Genomic DNA, 17,864 nt, shown 5'->3' on the forward strand with positions numbered 1-17,864 from the left:
AGCTGAGATTGAGAAGATCAATAATGTAGGGATGAGGATGAAGAGATAAGATGCTTTGAAGTAAACCGGTCTTTTGTCCTCTTATGGAAAGCCTACCTGTGAACCCTCACAAGATAAACAGCAAGAAAGGAAAAGAAAGTTGCTTGGAAGCAGAGAAGCATCTGTTGGCATTTTGTCCAGGGCTAAAACCTGGAAAGGAAGAAACATTCAAATAATTACTAGATAACAGATTCGGTGCTACCACAGTTTACCCTAACATTCAGTTAGTAACATATTAATCTCCGTAGGACATTCCTTCAAAAAATGTCTCATGAATTATCTTAATTAAGGTTTTTATTAATACCTTTCTTGACCACTCACTCGTACAGCCAACGATTTTGAAGGCCTTGCACACTTTTAAAGAGACAGTAGCTGGATAAGAGAACAGAGAGTAGAGAGTAAAGGGGAAAGATGATTTAGATATGCTGGAAAGGATGGGTGTTTCAGAAGACCTAGAAATGCAGAATAAGAAACGTTTTTCCCCTAGTTCTACCAACGGTAAGGGGCCACAGAAGATTTTGAGAAAAGGAATAGAAATGTCAAAATATGTTTCCCAGTAACATGAATTTAGCAGCAGGAAAAAAATGGGTGGGGAAAATACTGGGGCAAAAGTGAAACAAAGGAAAACACAGTTAAGTGGATATAATGATGTTGGCTTCCAAGCAGAAATAAGGACCAGGGCTTTCCTTCCAACCAACTATACATCTTCTCATTTTGGTGAATTTAGCATTACATTAAATACCCTGGTTTTTAAGTTTGTAGTTTGCTCATTTCTAACTATTCCTTCTTCCACCACCTCTCTACTACCTGCTCACTTGGTCATATTCTAGATTTCGTCATTACAAAAAGTGATATCACTGTATAAGTGTCATCTGTCACCTCGTTGTTCAGCAGGATTGATTCCATTTCTCTGGCTGGACAAGTGGGAGTCCTTCCATCCTTCCCCACTCCATGTGTGCCCTTTCTGAAGGCTAACTCTCCTTGGTGAAGGAAGTGGCTAACTCTCCTTGGTGAAGGAAGACTATTCTCCCGTAAGAATCACGGATCGGCATGCTGCCATTTAGGAAAAAGCATGTCAGATCAAGAACTCAATCCCTCTCAGTACTATTTTGTTTTGTTCTGTTTTGTTTCTTCTTAAATGAGCTCATAATAAGAGAATGCAGACTTTTGACTCTCACTTTCCATGACTTAACTTTTCCTTGGTGTTTGTAACGAATTCTTTTCATCTTGGAGTATAAATTCAAAGAAAAGGGCTTCAAGACCACAATAAGCTCTCTGGTCATCAGTTTTTATAATTAGTTCCTCAGAGATGTGGCTGCATCTCTGTCAGTGATAAGTAGATCAAAAGTCCCTTATTTTAATTATAGTTGATACAAGGAAGTATTTTTTTTTTTCCTGAAGTTGTATGAATTGAATTCTGATCACTCAGAGTATGGGTAAATGACTTAAGTCTTCCCATCTAAGTTTCAAATTCTATATTTTCTGTTCTTAAAATGTTTCTCTATCAAGTAAACATATTTAAAAGACATACTTCGTTACATGCATGTCAAGACAGACCATGAGTCAAATCTAAATTTCCTTTTAGACTAATACTATAAATCAATAACATCTGTTGATAAGAACTTGTAAGGAATATGAAATGTTAAAAATATTCTTCATTATAAACGGCAATTGCCGTCCTATTCGAGAAGCGATTGAGGTTCCTTGGATGTGTGTTTCTCTTCTACTAATATGTAAGATGAAAATAAATATATAGAGTGCATTTTCTATAGGAAGTCATCACAATTCATGGGAAATGGGAGAATCTTCTTCAAAATGTTTAAGCTATTTCTTTGTCTAAAATCATAAAACGTTTGGATGACAAATTTCAGGATAGAAAAAGCAATGTATAATTTCAGGGCAGGCTCAAGTGGCCACTCCAATTTACCTTTTTAGTTTGCATTTACGTTAGTAGAATAAGCCCTCTAACTTTTCTCACCCTCTATAAAACTTTTCAATGTCTGATTTATACAACCCACAAATCATTTTACTGTTTTATTTTGTTTTAATATGTGCGTTTCCTTTTTGTCTAGATGATAACCTCTTAAGGATAAACACGATTTCTCTTTGTTTTTAAATTTTTCTTTAGGACTCAGCACTACACCTGGAACATGGTAGGTGCTGAATAAATATAATAGCTCATCTTCCTGACACAATTTTTAGTGATTAGGTGAGTTCTTCCCAAACCTATATATATTAGAACCACTTGGGTAATGTAAAACAAAATCCAGGTCCTACTCAGGTTTCCTGAATCTGTGAGTAATAGGGCTAAGGAATTGTTAGATACTGACATAATCTATCTACTGCATTGAGCACTGCTCAGTACTCTATTAGTTCTTTTATTTAAAATACTCTCAACAATCAATTTAAATTACTCTCAAAAATCCTATAAAGTTGATGTTAACAGCTATGTTACACTAATAATAATAATAGTAATAATAATAAACAATAATGTTAACCAAAATTTCAGAAACAGAGATCTGATTGAAATAAAGAGGTGTTTCTTTGGGGTTTGTTAGGACGGCAGCCTGGAAGATACAGATTCAAGAAGCGCTTGAATTGTGTTCTGCTGGACTACAAAACGGGGGAGGATTATAAAGGCCAAAATTGCAAGGCCACGGTCAGTTACATGAGTTGTGTATCAAGAATTATCACTGGAGCTGGCAAAAAGTAAGGGTGCTTGTTAACCAAGAAGTGGCTGGGGTCTGAAATGATTGCATAGTTACAAGGGGGAAAAACCTTAAGATACAAGGTTACAGCTAGCAGATATTGTTCTGAAAACAGCTTGTGTCCTTGGGTTAGGTATAGATTAAGATTAACTTGAACTTTCTCAGTGGTGCAAGGATGTGTCTGAAGCCGGGTCCTCAAGGGCCACCAGAGTCCATTTGTGTGTGCCTCAACAGTGATTACTCCATTCTAATTTCAATTTGTCATCAGTAATGATAACAGCTAACATTTGCTATGTGCTTATTCTATACCAAAGTTTAAGTGTCTTTCACTCATTAACTGATAAGAGGACAAAAGGAGTTAAGTGACTTCCTGAGATTTGGAAGCTAGCACATGGAAGAGGCTGGATTTGAACTCATGTTTTCAACAGCAAAACTTTTTTCACTGCATCATGATGTCTTCCAGCAAAAAATTTATTTGCTAACTTACAGCAAAATGCAACATTCTCACACTACTTAAAAGCACCCTAATCACACTTCTCCCATTCTCTCTATGGTTTTTGTTTTCTGAGATTTCTATTCAGGGGAGGCTAGTCTGCCCAAAGTTTCCTCAATCTCTAAGGTATCTTCAAGGCTATTTTACAAGCAGAAACATAGCTGTCTCAGACTTCTCTATTTACCAAAATGATAGAGGCCAATACCCTGGATTACTAGTCTACACAGGTCAGATGTAGAGAATATGGGAGTAGTCCCTCTGCGAGACAAAAAAATATTGATAAATAAGTAACTCAGAGAATATAATAAAATTACCTTCCATTATAGAAGCCTAGCCACTGACTCTATTCTTAACAATTGGTTTTTTTCCAATACTTATCAAAGTTAATCTCACAGAAAGTTCAGTATTTTATGATCTTTCCAATTTTATCAGTCCCATTTCAGCTGTGCTGTGTAAACAAATTTAGGCTCTCCCTGATATCTGATGAGACTTTCATTTTACTTTTTAAAATCATTAGGACTGGAATCATAGTCACCATCCAACCTTCTCTGCCTACTCTTCTAAACCCCTGCCACAAAACAAAATCCAGGGGTTCTCACTGAAGCTGGATTCACTTACATGCTAAAAAATAAGGTGTATAAATGCTGTGTCAAAGTTAACAGTTCTGTACTTGACAGGATGCCACATACAAGCTAAAATGTCCAGATAAAGCACATGATGGAAAAGACTTGGGAATTTGGAGTGGAACACCTTGGGTTGTGGAACTGTTCCTGGCTTTTACCAATTTGTTCAAAAAAGTCACCATTCTGAGCCTCAGTTTTCTCATTTACAAAACGTAAATAATAATACGTATGTGATAAGGTTGTGGTGAAGACTAATGAGATAATATATGCCTCACTGCCTCCCACCCCACCCAACAGGGACTAGCACGCTGGTCTCGGTGTGCATTTCCTTCCAGCGCACTGATGAGCTTTGCCTCTGTAGGGAAGTGGGGACAAAGTCTGAAGCTGCACTTAACCTTGTGCCTACACTAAGTCAACACTGGGCAGTCTCTGCCACTCACGCTGACTGACACATGCTCCTCAGGATTCCCATCAAGTTAACTCAGAGTTTTAAGACTTCAGACACAAACTAGAAATCCTGTACAAGCAATATCATGCAATGGTGAGAGGAAAGAGAAAAGCAATGTGAGATTTATGTAATAAGTGTGTGAGGGCAGAGAGGGGAGGCAGGCACCATCTTAAAGGAATAAAGTCTTAAGGATATGGTTTTTATATCTCACTAATATCCTTCATTGATTGTCCAGACATCAGCCTTATTTTTTTAAATAAATAAGAATGAGGAAAGCATAATTTGTCCATGCAAAGTGCCCCCAAGTGCTCTATTTCCATTGAAAGAGTGGTGTACAGGGATGAAGAAACACAGGTACCTCTAGATCTTGGAATATCATATACTAAGAGTGCCAACAATTATTCAAAAAGTATAGCAGAATTTTATGAAACTTTTCACACCTCTATTTCTCATTTGATCTTCTCAACAACTCTCTGAGATAGACAAGGAAGATATCATTGTTGTCCCCATTGTATAAATGAGAAAACTATGACACTTATCCACTATGTCATGCTGCATAAAAGCCCCAAATTTCAGAGGGTTACAAAGACAAGTGTCTACTTCTCACTCATGTACAGGGTAGTTGTGAATTACCTTGGCTGTGTTTCATATCTCCTTTATTCTAGGACCAGGGCTGAAGTAGCAGCTCTCTCATTTGCATGGCAGAGGTTAAAGGGAAATGGTGGAACCACACATAGTTCTTAGAGCTTTGGTTGAGACTTAGCATACAACACTCTACTCACATTTCTTTGGCTAAAGCAAGTCACGTGTTCAAGTCTATTTTTAGAAGTAGAGGGACTATAATCCTTTTATAGGGAAAAGAGGGAAAAACAGGACAACAACATGGACAGAGAGAAAGTATTAGAGGTGAAATTAAAACTGAGATTTTTCTGATCCTTAAGGGCAGTACTATTAGACCTAGCATACTCCAGTGGTGAATGGACATAGTCAACACTGAAAACTAATCTACTGTATGAGTGAATGAAAGAAAGAAAAACAGGATGAATGAGTGTTATCCATGTGGTTTCCCCTTCTTTGTGTGAGAATTCTAGTGGATAATTATTGAGACTTTTGATTGCCAGATATCTTAGATGTCTCTACGCAACTCATAACCATGTAGGATTGAGCCCAGGAGACTAGGAAAAACACCAGAAATATACCAACACAGTCTAAAAGAAATGCCATAACAGGAGAGTTTCTCTACAAGATAACAGACACTGCTACACTTCAAGAGCAGTCTTTGAATAAAAGCTAAAGATTAACAATTCTTACCAGTAGGACATTGAGAAGATGGACATGAGGTTCGTCATGGTTAAAGGTTCTGATTCTTTCACAAATACACTCATAGGAATGAGTGAAAGACTTGATTTATAAAGTAGAGTGTCAAGAAGGTGGACCCGTGCAGGTTGGAATGCACAGCTTATTTCAGTTCAGCTTTTCCCCCAATTAGACTGCCAACTTCCTTCTTAGTCATTCAACAAGTATTTACTGTGAGCCAATTATATGCCAGAAATGATTTAAGGTACAAGAGGTATAAATTTTAAAAGGAATAAACATTTCCTCTTCACATGAACCTCTTTTCTAGTGTAATAAACAATGATTCCTCTGACTGCATATATAAGAAAATAAAATATATAGAAAGTCAGATCGTCATAAATTCTACAGAAAAAAAAAGGGAGTAAGAAATCTCAGGGGAAGAGATTGGTAGGGCGAATTGTAATTTAATAGAATGGTCATGGAAGGATTTGAGAAGATGACCCTTGAACAAAGGCCAGAATGCATTGAGGAAGCAAACCATGTAGACCTGGGTAAGAGTGTTCCAAGCAGAGGAAAGAGAGAGTATTCAGCAGGTCTAAGAAAAAATGAGCAGCCAGTGTGGCTGGACCTGAGTCAATCAAAAGAGGATAAAAGGAAGAAATTAGTTCAGAAGGGTAACTACTGTAACCCATGGTTTGTAACTAATGCAAAAGATGACGTTCGGTAAAAGTTTGTTGACTGAGATAAGGCATCAATAAACATTGGTTAGATTTGAACAGTGGAGATAAGGTAGATGAAGAAATTCTGCATAACTTGGAATGTCTGTGGAGTTTTACAGTGTCTGAATCCTACCCTGTGATGCCAGACGCTGTTCAGCTCTGCATGGCAGAGGGATATGAGCATGAATCATCACTGACTCACGGATCCAGCTCATTTCACCTCCAGTGCTCGCCTTAAGTCACAATGACCTTTCCTGACCCCTTGTAATGGCAGCACAGTGGGGACCACAGTTCCTGGATAGTGCACCGTGAATAGGGTGGTAAACCAGTACTGTTTCTTGTCCCTGGGAGTGAAAGGGAAAGCAAAGCCAAAGAACAATGATTTAATGTCACATTTTTCTTCCCTCGATCGAGAAATGTATCAGAAAATCACCATTTTTAACAGGTAGTCTTTGCAAAGTGATTTTGGTCTTTTTCAGAGAGTCAAGGACTTTTTAAAGACATTAAAGAATTTATTACTTTTACTCATGTAGAATAAAATACAGGAATATAGGGATCACAGAATCCTGAAGTATTTCCTTTAGAAACATCCTGGTTGGAAAAGGAGTTTCTATTTTTAAGAGGGAGACGAGACTAGGTTATCTTAAATCCTTTTTAACACAAAGTTTGTATAATATTAATCCACTAAATTGGAAAAATTCAAATACTGTTTTGATTGAGGTAGAAATTTAGCCAAATGCCTTTACACTGCTCCCAACTGCTATGGACTGAATTGTATCCCCCAAATTCATATACTGACACTCAAACCCCCGAGGTGACTGTATCTGTAGAGAAGGTCTTTAGGAGGTAATTAAGGTTAAGTGAGGTTATAAGTGTGGGGCCAAAACTTCATAGGTCTGTGGCCTTATAAGAAAGAGAGAGAGCTTTCTCTTTCTCTCTCTCTGCCATGTGAGGACACAGTGAGAGGGCAACCAGTAGCAAGCCAGAAAGACAGCCCTTACAGACACTGACTCTGCTGGTATCCTAATCTTGGATTTGCTGTCCCCAGAACTGTGAGAAAATAAGTTTCACTTGTTTAAGCCACTCAACCTGTAGACTTTGGTTATGGCAACCTGAGCAGATTAAGTCACCAACCTGCCCACCTTTCTAGAAATGATATTTATTCCGGAAGGAAAAATTGATTCATATCTCATTCTTGTTTGGGAGGTAAATTCTGAAAATTTATACGACAGTCAAATATATGTGAGACTTTAAGATCTTCTCTTAGACTGCCAATGTCTCACTGGTATGGACTGGGCCTACTGGTCCACCACCAGCACATGGGGTGAATGGAAAAATGCATGCAAAGAATCTTTTCTCTGGTGAAACTCTGGGAAAGAAGGAAAATATTGAACAATATGTTGCCTTGCAGCACCCATGTGAAACGAAAGCCTCGCTGTCTTTGGCACCCACCTCTGTGCTCATCATATGTCAGGATACCAAGCAGTAGAAAATTCATTTGTGCTTTTAATTTTTCTAATTTAAAATTACTGGCTTGATACTAGCTCACTCAGTATCAAGATTCTGTCTTGAGATCAATAAAAGCAATCACCTTTTTTTTTTTTAACATCTTTATTGGAGTGTAATTGCTTTACAATGGTGGGTTAGTTTCTGCTTTATAACAAAGTGAATCAGCTATACATATACATACATCCCCATATCTCCTTCCTCTTGCACATCCCACCCCTCTAGGTGGACACAAAGCACCGAGCTGAAATCCCTGTGCTACGTAGCTGCTTCCCACTAGCTATCTAGTTTACCTTTGGTAGTGTATATATGTCCATGCCACTCTCTCACTTCATCCCAGCTTACCCTTCCCCCTCCCCGTGTCCTCAAGTCCATTCTCTATGTCTGCATCTTTATTCCTGTCCTGCCCCTAGGTTCTTCAGAACCATTTTTTTTTTCTTTTTTAGATTCCATATATATGTGTTAGCATACGGTATTTGTTTTCCTCTTTCTGACCTACTTCCCTCTGTATGACAGTCTCTAGGTCCATCCAGCTCACTACAAATAACTCAATTTCATTTCTTTTTATGGCTGAGTAATATTCCATTGTATATATGTGCCACATCTTCTTTATCCATTCATCTGTCGATGGACACTTAGGTTGCTTCCATGTCCTGGCTATTGTAAATAGAGCTGCAATGAACATTGTGGTACATGACTCTTTTTGAATTATGGTTTTCTCAGGGTATATGTCCAGTAGTGGGATTGCTGGGTTGTATGGTAATTCTATTTTTAGTTTCTTAAGGAACCTCCATACTGTTCTCCATAGTGGCTGTATCAATTTACATTCCCACCAACAGTGCAAGAGGGTTCCCTTTTCTCCACATCCTCTCCAGCATTTATTGTTTGTAGATTTTTTGATGATGGCCATGCTGACTGGTGTGAGGTGATACCTCATTGTAGTTTTGATTTGCATTTCTCTAATGATTAGTGATATTGAGCATCTTTTCATGGGTTTGTTGGCAATCTTTATATCTTCTTTGGAGAAATGTCAACTTAGGTCTTCTGCCCATTTTTGGATTGGGTTGTTTTTTGGATATTAAGCTGCATGAGCTGCTTGTATATTTTGGAGATTAATCCTTTGTCAGTTGAAAAGCAATCACATTTTAATGCCACTGTAGACTTAGGTACCTGAGATTTAGCAATACCCTCAAATAGATGTCAGCACATAAAACAGAAAAAAAAAGTTTATTGCACACAAGAAATTCTAAGTACATAAAAAAGTACCAATTCTTACCCCTAGATGTTTGTTTTTTGCTTTACGCGGGCTTCTCACTGTTGTGGCCTCTCCCGTTGCGGAGCACAGGCTCCGGACGCGCAGGCTCAGTGGCCATGGCTCATGGGCCCAGCTGCTCTGCAGCATGTGGGATTTTTTTTTTTCTGTAGTGTCTTTTTCTGGTTTTGGTATTGGGGTAATGGTGGTCTCATAGAATGAATTTGGGAGCGCTCCATCCTTTTCAATTTTTTGCGTAATTTGAGAGGGGTAGATATTAGCTCTTCTATGCATGTTTGTTAGAATTCCCCAGTAAAGCCATCTGGTCCTAGACTTTTGTTTTGCTGCCATCTGAGCAGCATCTCTGTGTTCACCTGGGCAGATGTCCTTAGCACCAATTGTTCTCTCTCCCTGTCTTCCTTGGCCAGGCAGCTGGGCCAACTGTGTCCCCTTTGCTTTAAAATAAAGGTCTTGGAGAAGTTTCATAACTTTGCCCCTTTGGTCCATTAAATTACAAACAAAACTCACATCTACTGAATTTACAGAGGCTACTGCTAGGTTCTTACCCCTTCACACTTCTGCACTCTTTTTTGCCTCCTTCTTTCAGCTTTATTTGACATCACTCTCCTGCTTTCTCATTCTCTGACTCTAATTTGAGTGATAAGCTTTCACTTTGACTTACACACCAATCTGTTTCTGGGCTCTGGGTCTTCCTGCCTGCTTGTCCCTTTGATTGGAATTTTCTTCTCTTTCCTGTTTACTTGATCAATTTTTTTTTTACCTTTTATATGTCAACTTAGATGTCAGGAAACTTAGTGCGATCTCTCAGGTTTCTCATTTTATGTATTCAGTGTATATTGTGCTTCTTTAAGACACATTTATTAAAATTAAATTACTTCTATATTTATTTGTCAACTGGTTGCCTCCTGCACCAGCCCATAAGTTGCTGTTTTGTTCAAGGATACAACTCCAGCACTTATCACCATGCCTGGCAGATAGTAAATTCTCAGTAATACTTGAATGGATGAATGAATGAATGAACATGTGATTTGCACATCCCTTTCCCATTACTTCTCATGGTAAATATAACTTCTTCTTTGACTAGTTCCTCTACCAAAGCTAATCATCCTCTACTATAATACAACATGCCAGACAGAAGGTTCATTCTTCCCTCCATTCCAGAATTTTATATTTATACTTTTCAGTCCAAATTCAAATAAGCATATTTGCTGGACTCTCGGAGACTCAAAATATCTCTTTAATCAATTCCCAATACGTAGCTGTTGATTCTTTCAGCCTTAGTTTGCTCAGCAGAGTCGTATGGTTTCTGTCCATAAGAGTCTCCCCTGTACTCTATGGCTAAAGAGCTCCTCTCAATGCCTGTGAAGCAGATCAAGGTCAACTCCTCTTGACAACGTTCGCTAAATAGCCTCTTCCCCTCACTGTGGTCCACACGTTTTTTCCTTTTCTTTCTTATACTCCTTGTCTTTGTGGTTCTTGCTGAAGATCAGAGAGCGCTATACAGGTCTCTTTCAAATCTGTTTCTGCGGCCTTTGTCTTGTCTCTTTCTAGCAGGTATTTTGGGATTAAAGCCCGGCATGCTTCCACTCCCTTTCTGCCTGCCTGCTCCGCAACCTGGGGAGGTTTCTTGCTTGTCAGCACTTTCTCCAGTCATAGTTTTTCACTCTTCTTTTTAAACCTCACTATGGAGGAAATACTGGGACCCTCGTGATAACCCCAAAAGTCAGCAAGCACCAGATAAGATTTTGGGAAAACTGTGGATTTAGGGACAGAGAATCTATAGAGAATCTCCACTTAAAGTTGAAAATTTCTTCTCCTAATACGTGAAGCAAGTATATGTTTTGGTGGAGAATTTGATTCTCCAAAAATGCTTCGTGTGAACTGCCTGTAAGCAAGCTAGTTGGAGTGATAAAGGTCAAATTTCCCAGGGGACTCTCAGTATTTATGTCCATGGAGAGGGAAGACTTGGGGCCCAGAACCAGAGTCCTCCAGTCATCTCAGCCTGGCCTAGTGGGACCTTCAGTGGGAACCAGAAGCCCTGGGGGCCAGTCACTCCATTCAACTGCTGGTGCAGAGTTACAGGCAGAGGAAGAGAAGTTGAAGAATGTGGACTAAGGTGACAATAAATAAAGATGTCTTGCAAAAATAAGAGAGCAGCTGTGCAGGGCCAACGACTGGGAAGGTAGGGAAAGGGAAAAAGGGAAGTATTGCTGTGGATTATAAATTGTAATTTTAAGATTTTAACCAATACTGAATTCCTTCTTTAATTACTTTTGGCTTTTAGACTGTGTTTTTTTTTTGGACTGCAGTGCTGTGCAGAGACTGGGCCACAGGGTTGTGTTTTTTTTGGTTTGGCTTTTGTTTATTGGTTTTTGTGGGTGTTTTTCCTTAATGTTCTTTTTGGATTTCATTTCTTGCCTGTGGTTTTGTACTTAGTCACAATTCTCAGCTATGCTTCTGATGAACAAAATCAACACAGATCTTATGCCAAGGGTATATTTCGCCATGACTGCCTGACCACTGGATACAGGGTGTAGGGAGTAGGGCTAAATTAGATGTGAGTCATTATGGTTCTTGGAATATAAGTACAAAGTCAGTGGGGAGAATGTACAATTGAGGACAGGATGCTGCAGGCAGACAGACTCACACAGCATTACATGAAACTGTAAACTTGAAAGGAGTGTTGTTTTTAATCTGAACTCCATGGATCCTCAATATCATAAGCTATCAGAGTCCTTTTAGGACAGCAAGAGGAGTCAGGGGAAATCAGTCAAGATGGCAGAGTAGGAGGTCATGAAACTCACCTCCCTCCATGAACACATCAAAAATACATCTACATGTAGAACAATTTTCACTGGAAACTGGCAGAAAGACTCCTGTATAGCCAAGGCTGTTAGAAAGATCTACATGTAATCAGGTAGGAAGGGAAGAAAAGTGAACAGGTTGGGACTTGTGCCCCTGGAGGGGACTCAGAGGAGAAGGGAGAATACACAGGTGGAGACCTACCCCTGGGGAGTGGCTGGTGAAAACCACAGATTGGGCACCCCAGGCCTGGGGTCCCACACAGAGGAGATGAGCTCCCTTGGCTGGTTGGAGGACCTCTGGGACTAACAGGAGGGCTGTGGGAAGCCTAGACTTTGCTCATGAGGAGTTTGTACCCACTGGCTTGCCCCCAAAAGCAGAGTGGAGAGGGCAGTTAGAAGAATGCTCTAGTGCTGCCAGTTTTCCTGCAACTGCCTCTATGTGAACCCCTGCCCGAGCCACAAGCCAACATTCCAGCCCCACTTTCTCCACATCACACCATGGCACAGGATCTAGGGCTGTCACAACCAAAGAGAAAACTTGGCCATGGGATGCAGTGGCAACCTAGTCCCAGGACGGAGCCTGGCTTGGGGAGGGGCAGCAGCCATTTTTACATGTATCAAGCAGTGCATCAGAAGCAGCCCAGAACTCTGACAGTGTTCTGCTCACACCCAGATATACACTGAGGGTCCACGTGGGCCTTGCCTGCCCTGCGACTCCACAACAGTTATATGCCGAAAAGTGGACAACATGGAAGAAATGAACAAATTTCTAGAAACTTACGGCATGCCAAGACTGAATCAAGAAGAAACAGACAATTTGAACAGACTGATCACTAGTAGTGAAATTGAATTTCTAATAAAAAACCTCCCAGTAAACAAAAGTCTAGGATCAGATGGCTTTACTGGGGAATTCTAACAAACATGCATAGAAGAGCTAATATCTATCCTTCTCAAATTATGCAAAAACTTGAAAAGGATGGAGCACTCCCAAATTCATTCTATGAGACCACCATTACCCCAATACCAAAACCAGAAAAGGACACTACAGAAAAAAAATTATAGGCCAATATCTTTGATGAATATAAATGCAAAACTCCTCAGAAAATATTAGCAAACTAAATCCAACGTATAAAAAGGATCATATACCATGATCAAATAAGATTATTTCAGGGTTACAAGGATGGTTCAAATTTTGAAATCAATCAATGTGATACACTACATTAACAAAGGGATAAAAAATCACCTGATCATCTCAACAGACGCAGAAAAAGCATCTGCAAAATTCAACATCCATTCATAAAAATTCTCATCAAAGTGGGTACAGAGAAAACATCTCTCAACATAATAAAGGCCAGTTATGACAAACCCACAGCTAACATCATACCCAACGGTGAAAAGCTGAAAGCTTTTCCTCTAAATTCAAGAAGAAGACAAGGATGCCCACTCTCATTCCTTCTATTCAACATGGTATTAGAAGTCCTAGCCACAAAAATCAGTGAGGAAAAGAAATAAAAGGCATCCGAATTGGAAGGGAAGAAATAAAACTGTCACTATTTGCAGATGACATGATACTTTATATAGAAAACCCTAAAGTCTCCACCAAAAAACTATTAGAACTAATAAGTGAATTCAGGAAAGTTGCAGAATACAAGATTAATATACATAAATCTGTTGCTATACACTAATAATGATCAGAAAGAGAAAGTTGAAAAATCCCATTTAAAAGTCACATCAAAAAGAATAAAATACTTAGGAATAAACTTAACCAAGAAGGGGAAAGACATATATTCTGAAAACTATTAAACACTGATGAAGGAAATTGAAGATGATTCAAAGAAATGGAAAGGTAGCCGGTGTTCATGGATTGGAAGACTTAATATTGTTAAAATGTTTATATTACCCAAAGCAATCTACAGATTTCATGCAATCCTTATCAGAATACCCATGACATTTTTCATAGAACTAGAACAAGTCATCCTAAAATTTATATGGAACCACAAAAGACCCCAAATAGCCAGAGCAATCTTGAGAAAAAAGAACAAAGCTGGAGATATCACCCTTCTTGACTGCATATATATATATATATATATATATATACACACACACAGTTAAATATTATGTTTATAATAAAATAAAAATATATATTACTTTATATATATTATACAAAATGGAATATTACTCAGCTATAAAAGAATGAAATTCTGCCATTTGCAGCAACATGGATGGACCTACAGAATATCATGCTTATTGAAATAAGTCTGACAAAGATAAACACTATATGATACCACTTACATATGGAATCTAAAAAATAAAATAAATGAATGTATATAGCAAAACAGAAACAGACTCACAGATATAGGGAACAAAGTAGTGGTTATCATTTTGGAGAGGAGAGAGGGGAAGAGCAAGATAGGTATAAGGGATTAAGAGGTACAAACTACTATGCATAAAATAGCTAAGCAACAAAGATATCTTGTCCAGCACAGAGAATTATAGGCATTACTTTGTAATAACTTTTAATGGAGTATAATCTGAAAAAATACTGAATCACTATGCTGTACACCTGAAACTAACATAATATTGTATTCAACAAATCAATTATATTTCAATAAAAAAAGAGAAGGTCAATGTCAGACCCACTTGGAACAGCAGTACATTATTGCTGCCCCAGTGGAGAGGGATTCCCCAAGGACTGGGCTGTTTCTGTGGAACTTTAGTGAAACAGGGTTTTAATCCATGGGTATAAATGGTCTTCCTCCAGAAACAATAAATTCTCATGAAGAACCAAGCCAGAGGACAGAGAAAAGACCTTTGAGTCATGGTTTAAATGTCATTAATGTGGTGCTGGGATTTAAAATCCTTAGGGGCTGATAAATGCTCTTGCCGAGTGAGAGCCCACACACCCTCAAGGCTGCTCCCAGTTGTGCAGCTACAGAGACAGTTGTCCCCAGGGAGAACTGTGGTACTTTGTAAGACAAGTGTGGGGTAGGTAGAGAGCAGCTGGGACTTACAAACTTATGACCAGGTATCAGTGGACAGGGCAGAATTGCTACAGGCTAAGGGTTCAGAGCAGAGCTCCAACAGTGAATTTCCCACCAGGGCTATAAAATGATGCTCGGAGTATTAAAACCAAACCAAACCAACAGAAAAATATGTTGGGGCAAATGGTGGAACCAACTGGGGTCCAGATTCACTAAGCAATTTTGTAATTCATGGTAACCCAAAGGGGTTCCTGGAATTCTCTCTGTAAGTGAAGCTAATCAAAGCCCAGGGATGGAAGAAGGATTTCACATCGGTACTTTCACGATGAGGCAGAATATTTGAGCTTTGCTCAGTGAGGACCAAGTGGACTCAGGCAGCCTGGATGCTGAAGGAAATCAGGTCTCCTGAAGTCAGATCTTCCCTACTCAAGCCAGGTCTTGGTAAATGCAGTAAGAAGCTCCTTCATCCCAATTTGGGGACAGATCCCTGGAAGGTTGGAAGCTGAATTCTGAAACTTGATTCCAATGAGGTCGTGTTGCTATAATCATTCCCTCGTATTTCCTCTTCCATAGCACAGTGGAACACTCTAAATAACCATGGTCACGCTGTCTACAGTTTTAACAGTTTCAGAGAGCTCTGCCTTCAGTTAGAACAGCAATGAACAACTAGCAGCCTTCTGTTCACAAGAGACAGAGAAATTAGGAAACATCATATTCCTCACCTTTCCAGGGTCACAGACCTTTGAGAGGAGAAAACTGAAACCTTCAACTGTCATTTTACCTGCAGGAAACTCTCCAATCCTTAAATACAAAGATTGCAGGATGGGACCTAATGGAACGTCAGAACAATGCTTCTCATGGGTTTCCGTATGCTTACTCCCAGGAGGGGTGGCAGACGGTCAGGGAAGATAGAGTGACTGTGTCCTCTTGGCATTTTCCAAAGATAAATCCCAGCCCTCCAATGGCAGCGGAAATTATGAAGGCCCAGCAGTTATTAAAACACAGAATGGGAAAATGTTTGTGGAAGTTGGGGAGAGAAAAACATGGGCAAAGATAAACTGGATAATTACTGTCTCATTTATGGACAAATGAGAATCCATAGGTATCAAGTTAGAATAAAGATAAAGAGGGATTTGATAACGTTTCCTCATGTTATGAATTGGATCCATTCATGTTCTTTGAAAATCAGAGTGAAGACATTTAAAATTACTTGTTCTGATTTATGCCTTGAATGCAACTCTGGTCAGCACTTGGCACCCACAGAGTCTAAAATCTATTATTCTTTATTCATTTTCTTAGTTCGGGCTTCTATAATAGAATACCAGAGACTGGGTGGCTTACAAACAGTACAATTTCTCACAGTTCTGGAGGCTGGGAAGTCCAAGATCAAGATGCCGACAGAGTCAGTGTCTTGTGAAAACCCCTTCCTATAGACAGCCATCTTCTCCCTGAGTCCTCACATGTTGGAAGGGCACTAGAGAGCTCTATGGGGTCTCTTTTCTAAGGGCACTAACCCCATTCATGAGGGCTCTGCTCTCAGGGCCTAAGCACTTCCCAAAGGCCCGCCTCCTAATAGCATCACATTGGGGATTAGGATGTTAGCATATGAATTTTGAGGGGACACAAACATTCAGGCTATGTCATTCATAGAAAATATTGATAGGTATTATACACTTTCTATCAGGTAGGAAATAAAAAGGTAGTTAATACCTCATCAAATGGTTACCCTGAGATTAAGATTCTGCCAACATTTATGAGGAGAAAGGAAAATTCAGCTTTTGTCTCCCAGTCCTTCTTAGAGGTAATATTACTTTGCCCGCATGCACGTATGTGTGTGTACCCACTTGATTAGATGGAATTACTGTGTATTAAGTACATGTGATAATGAACTTTTAAAATTCAATGACAGACTTCTAAGTATGATTATCTTTTCTTTCCTAAACAGGTTATAAATTCCTAGTGGAATGGAACCATATAGGACTCTTTGTAAACTGTCTTTCTCCTTTACCCAAACTTGCCTTGCTGTTCTCTTTCCTATTTCATTTTCTTTTTTTTTAAGATTTTTTTTTTTGATGTGGCCTATTTTTAAAGGCTTTATTGAATTTGTTACAATATTGCTTCTGTCTTATGTGTTTGGATTTTCTTTCTTTTTTTTTTTTTGGCCACAAGGCATGTGGGATCTTAGCTCCCCAACCAGGGATTGAACCCACACCCCCTGCATTGTAAGGCAAAGTCTTAACCACTGGACCACCAGGGAAATCCCCCTATTTCATTTTCAGTATTTTTTCTTTACTCTTTCCTTTCCTGATCTCAGCCCTCCTCTTGCCCTTTCTTCACCTTTAATTTTTCAGTCTCACATGTCAATTGAACCCTAAAGGATAGCAAACTAATTTTTTAAAGGAGTAGAAGGAAGCAAGGAGACTGAATCTGTTGGTTTCAATCAGGGAAGTCAACCCTACAAGTTATGGAATAAAAGACTGATTATAGGAATTATCATTTACATGGCTATGGGAGGAGCTGGGGACTTAAAGTCCCAGAAAGGGAGCTGGAGGACCAGAGGCAAGTCACCAGCCAGCCCTGCTGAAGCACTGGTAGAGGTGGTCAAGCTAGAGCCAGCAGGGAAATCTGTTAAGCCAGGCATGTCTAGCTGCCAGGCACTGGTAGAGGGATCTCCCGAGCATTGATGCCTCTGCCTCTGATGATGAGCCTGGGCTCACAGTTGATCACCGGGTTGCCAGTGAGGAAGAAGAGCAGGAATCAAATCAAGGAAGAGCAAGTACAAGCTGGAGTCCGTCAGTATCTTGCCTATGTCTCTCACTGCATGTTGAGTGAGGACAAGCTTGAATCTGCCAATACCTCTGCATGTGTCTCTCACTCCACCTAACCAGGATGACCTTCAGAGAGTAATAGCTGCTGCTTTACTTCTCCCATCCAGATATTACACAAATGTCTCTTTGGCCAACTCTAAACTAGA

The sequence above is a fragment of the Aethalodelphis obliquidens genome, unplaced genomic scaffold (assembly GCF_003676395.1).
Source record: "Aethalodelphis obliquidens isolate GAN/ISIS:26980383/991018 unplaced genomic scaffold, ASM367639v1 scaffold11, whole genome shotgun sequence".
Taxonomy (NCBI): domain Eukaryota; kingdom Metazoa; phylum Chordata; class Mammalia; order Artiodactyla; family Delphinidae; genus Aethalodelphis; species Aethalodelphis obliquidens.